This window comes from Oncorhynchus clarkii, chromosome 32, assembly GCF_045791955.1.
Source record: "Oncorhynchus clarkii lewisi isolate Uvic-CL-2024 chromosome 32, UVic_Ocla_1.0, whole genome shotgun sequence".
NCBI lineage: Eukaryota > Metazoa > Chordata > Actinopteri > Salmoniformes > Salmonidae > Oncorhynchus > Oncorhynchus clarkii.
In genome coordinates, this window is record NC_092178.1 from 15,666,950 (window position 1) to 15,672,955 (window position 6,006).

Consider the following 6,006-nt stretch of genomic DNA (forward strand, 5'->3'; position numbering starts at 1 on the left):
TCCATGACTAGTCTCTCAAAGCACTTCATGATGACAGAAGTGAGTGCTACAGGGCGATAGTCATTGAGTCCAGTTACCTTTGCTTTCTCGGGTACAGGAACAATGGTGGACATCTTGAAGCAAGTGGCGACAGCCGACTGGGGTAGGGAGAGATTGAATATGTCCGTAAACATTCCAGCCAGATGGTCTGTGCATGCTCTGAGGACATGGCTTGGGATGTCGTCTGGGCCGGCAGCCTTGCGAGGGTTAACACGCTTAAATGTCTTACTCACGTCGGCCACAGTCCTTGGGAGCGGGCCGCGTCGGTGGCACTGTGTTATCCTCAAAGTGGGTGAAGGAGTATTGTCCGGGAGCAAGACGTCTGCCTTTCCTCTGCATGCATACTCTCGATCTAAGTCTCAAATGGAACCCTATTCCCTTGGCCCTGATCAAATGAAGTGCACTGTAGCCATTTCCTGCAGTCTAATTACCTAGTGGACTCATACGTGGAATGTTATTCATATTTTTCATAATTTCATAATTATGAAACAATCTTTTTTTTTTTTTATCTGATGTTTGTATTTCAAACAGTTTTGTTATATTTCAGTCTTCTGTGTATATAAAGTGTAATATTGGGAAGCAAACTTACAAACGGAATATATTTCAACTCTATTTCTGACATGTTACAGGTGTCTTCTTTTTTTAAGACCATAACCATGTGTGTAAGGTGTATACTTTTCTTTCATATGTCTATGAAGAAACGCTCTGTTTGACCCTGATTTAACCCACTGCATTAGAAGGATAAAGGGAATAGGGTGCGATTTGGGTTTGTAACCCTTCTCCTTTCCTATAACCAGTGGTATACTACAACCAGTGAAATCTACAGCCAGTGGAATTCTACAGCCAGTGGAATACTATAACCAGTGGTATACTACAACCAGTGGTATACTATAACCAGTGGTATCCTATAACCAGTGGTATACTACAACCAGTGGTATACTACAACCAGTGGTATATTATAACCAGTGGAATACTATAACCAGTGGTATACTACAACCAGTGGAATACTACAACCAGTGGTATACTATAACCAGTGGTATACTACAAGCAGTGGAATACTATAACCAGTGGTATACTATAACCAGTGGTATACAACAACCAGTGGTATACTACAACCAGTGGTATACTATAACCAGTGGTATACTACAACCAGTGGTATACTACAACCAGTGGAATACTATAACCAGTGGTATACTACAACCAGTGGAATACTATAACCAGTGGTATACTACAACCAGTGGAATACTGTACCCAGTGGTATACTACAACCAGTGGTATACTACAACCAGTGGCATACTACAACCAGTGGTATACTATAACCAGTTGTATACTATAACCAGTGGTATACTACAACCAGTGGTGTACTTTTCTGAGTAGGGCCCTGAGTTTACTGACCAGAATGTGACCTAGGCTCTAGTCATAACAATGTCTTCTGGTCATCAAATCAACTCTGTGTCCTGAGTACAGAACTGCCTTTCCAGAACAGATACAATTTAACCCGTAGTATCTACTGTACCTTCCACTGCATAAACATAAACCACTCTCTCTGTGTTGACCAAATTTTCTCTTGAACCAGAACTGAACCATACACGGTCCACTGGCAGTACTTTTCCCAGTTTACACATTGAGGAGAGCCCATTTGATCTGGTTAAAGTGAAATAGGGATACAGAGTGGTGGGATTGTTTTCTTTTCTCTTTAAGATCTACTGTTTTATGAGTGAGTAAAACAAAGAGAAGAGAGATTCTCTCCGTCTGTCTCTCGCTCTCTCTCTCCGTCTCTGTCTCTCCCCCACCACAACATGTGCAACCGCCAAGTCCTGCACCTCGAGTTCATTTTAAAGAGGACTGGAAAACAAACCAAAGCAAAAGAAAACACGCTTCTCTTTCTTTTCTTACTTTCTTTCTTACTCTCCTTCTTTCTCTCCTTCTTCCAGAACGGCTACAGAAGAGTCTCAGATGTGAAGTGTTTTTCCAAACCGAGACTCAAAATAAACTGAGCTTTAGGGGTAAAAATAAAGTATTGTGTTGGCCATCAGAAACCATCCCTGAGAAGTTTATTTACCCATGGGGAACAGCAGGGGAATCTGGATTAAGGTTCAAATCCATTAACACACATTGTTTGATGCTGACCGAGAGTCTAAATATTCTGGGTTTATTTTAAATATTTAGATTTGAATGAGTTACCACCGGGTGACTGAGTTTGAATGTAAATGTGGGTAGCGCTATGCAATGATATATAAATGTATAGCCTAAATATGAAATAATACATAAACGACACATAGTCCATACAAAGACATACTGTACAAATATATGCTACACAGACACAGTGTATTATAAAGTCAGATTCAATAGACTTTAACTTGTTGAAGGCCACAGAGACACCAGTAAAAAACCACAAACAATTTATCAACGTCTTAATAAGATATAATGGTTTTCTTGTTCACCAGCCTAGGACAGCCTAGAAGCGTGGTACACAAGGCTAAATATAATGCTAATTCTCTCACTCAACACTTATTTATCCCTCCCTCACTCACATACAAGCACACTTGTTTGAGTGAGATTTTTCTTCATCCATCTAAACTAAGTCGGTCTCCTCGCTTCTCTTTTGGCATTAAAGGGGCACTCCGCGATTGTTGCATACATTTTCTTTTACTTATAAATGAATGACATATAGGTTTGTTGTTGTTTGAATCCCAGATTGCCCCTTTAATATAACCCTCACATGTTCCTAAATGCTAACTTCGCTAAGCTAGGCCCCCGACCCTTAAGCCCCATCTCTGATGTACAGTAGTTGTACATCAGGCAGCCATTTCAATCAGCACATCAGAGGCCCCAGGCCTGATCTTTGACCCTGCGGCTGTCTGTGGTTGGGTCTGCCGTCCGGGCCACGCTCCTCAGACAGGGCTGCTTCATTACAGGGATAATGATAATAAACGCCCGGCACAGCCCGGTGGGGTCCCCACAACAAGAGGATCATCACTCCTCTACTCCCCTACCAAGACATTCATCAGAAGGCTAATGAAGGAGTGTAACCCAAAATAACCCCAAATGAGAGGAGTACTTAGCCACAGAGCACACCGCCAGCCTTATTAAAAGCACCTGTTAAAATGGCACCGTACTGTACCGTCTTGCAATCCCTGACCCAACTTTGCCATTTTGTGATTATTTTGGTGCTTATCCGCTGTCATCTCCTATGATAGACAAGAACTGTTGAACATCAAATAGGCAGTTACAAACCTCAATTCCGGCTTCAAATTCGACTTCGACTCATCGGTCTAGGCTCTTTGTGTAATTCCAACAAAATGTTTGGGCTACCGAATAGGAAACGCAGGCGAAAAAGAGGGAGAAGAGGGGGAACCCTGGCGAGATTAAGGAGAAGGGAAAACCGGCCACCACTTCCCTCCATTCTATTGGCCAATGTACAGTCTCTTGATAATAAGATAGATGATCTCCAATCGTGGATTTGCGAACAAGATCCCCCTCATGGCTATCCAACTCAATGAATTCTCCATTCAGACAGCAGACAGGACATTGGATTCACGGAAATCGAGAGGGGGAGGGGTATGCCTCTTCATCAATAACAAATGGAGGGGAGTGGGTCAGTCGAACGCTTCAAGATCCTCAGTGGCCAAATCACTAGGGGCCTGAAATGGTCCACACACATGCAAACAGTTGTGAAGGAGGTTGAAAAGATTTATCATGGGCCCTCAAATCCTCAAAAAGTTCTACAGCTGCCCCACAGACAGCATCTTGACTGGCTGCATCACTACTTGGTATGGCAACTGCACTCGATCGCATGGCGTTCCATGGGGGTGGTGCCAACAGCCCAGTACATCACAGGGGCCGAGCTCCCTGCCATCCAGGACCTCTATACCAGGCAGTGTGAAAGGAAGACCTGGAAAATTGTTAAAGACTCCGCACGGCAAGCAGTACTGGACACCAACAGGCTCCTGAACAGCTTCTATCCCCAAGCCATAAGACTGCTAACAAAACGTCCACACGGACTATCTGAGTTGAGCATTGTATTTTATTCTCTATGCACATTCTACACACACACACACTCACTCACTCACTCACTCACTCACTCACTCACACTGACACTCCAACACACACACACACACACGCACACGCACACACACACCACACACACACACACACACACACACATACCGACTCTATGCATGCACACACACTCACATATAATCATCATACACTGAGTGTAAAAATTATTAAGAGCACCTGCTCTTTCCATGAAATACACTGACCAGGTAAAAGCTATGAACCCTTATTAATGTCACTTGTTAAATCCACTTCAATCAGTGTATACAAAGGGGAGGAGACAGGTTAAAGAAAGATTTTTAAGCCTCGAGACAATTGAGACATGGATTGTGTATGTGTGCCATTCAAAGAGAGAATGGGCAAGACAAAAGATTAAAGTTCCTTTGAAAGAAGTATGGTAGTAGGTACAGTAGGTGGTACAGTAGGTGCCAGACTACAACGCTGCTGGATTTTTCATGCAGTTTCCCATGTGTATCAAGAATGGTCCTCCACCCAAAGGACATCCAGCCAACTTGAAACAACTGTGGGAAGCATTGGAGGCAACATTGGCCAGCATCACTGTGGATGCTTTCCACACCTTGTAGTCCCTGGCCTGACTAATTGAGGCTGTTCTGAGGGCAAAAGGGGGTGCAACTCAATATTAGGAAGGTGTTCTTCATGTTTTGTACACTCAGTGTATCTGCTGCTGCTACTCTGTTTATCATATATCCTGATGCCTAGTCACCTTAACCCCATATCTAACCCTACCACTCCAGCATCCCGGCACATTGTAAATATAGTATTGGCACTGATCCTGGAACTGACCCTGTATATAGCTACTGACCCTGGAACTGACCCTGTATATAGCTACTGACCCTGTATATAGCTACGGAACCTGGAACTGACCCTGTATATAGCTACTGACCCTGGAACTGACCCTGTATATAGCTACTGACCCTGGAACTGATCCTGTATATAGCTACTGACCCTGGAACTGACCCTGTATATAGCTACTGACCCTGTATATAGCTACTGACCATGTATATAGCTACTGACCCTGGAACTGACCCTGTATATAGCTACTGACCCTGGAACTGACCCTGTATATAGCTACTGATCCTAGAACTGACCCTGTATATAGCTACTGATCCTGGAACTGACCCTGTATATAGCTACTGACCCTGGAACTGACCCTGTATATAGCTACTGACCCTGTATATAGCTACTGACCCTGGAACTGACCCTGTATATAGCTACTGATCCTAGAACTGACCCTGTATATAGCTACTGATCCTGGAACTGGCCCTGTATATAGCTACTGACCCTGGAACTGACCCTGTATATAGCTACTGACCCTGTATATAGCTACTAACCCTGGAACTGACCCTGTATATAGCTACTGATCCTAGAACTGACCCTGTATATAGCTACTGATCCTGGAACTGGCCCTGTATATAGCTACTGATCATGAAACTGACCCTGTATATAGCTACTGACCCTGGAACTGACCCTGTATATAGCTACTGACCCTGTATATAGCTACTGACCCTAGAACTGACCCTGTATATAGCTACTGACCCTGTATATAGCTACGGAACCTGGAACTGACCCTGTATATAGCTACTGACCCTGGAACTGACCCTGTATATAGCTACTGACCCTGGAACTGACCCTGTATATAGCTACTGACCCTGGAACTGATCCTGTATATAGCTACTGACCCTGGAACTGACCCTGTATATAGCTACTGACCCTGTATATAGCTACTGACCATGTATATAGCTACTGACCCTGGAACTGACCCTGTATATAGCTACTGACCCTGGAACTGACCCTGTATATAGCTACTGATCCTAGAACTGACCCTGTATATAGCTACTGATCCTGGAACTGACCCTGTATATAGCTACTGACCCTGGAACTGACCCT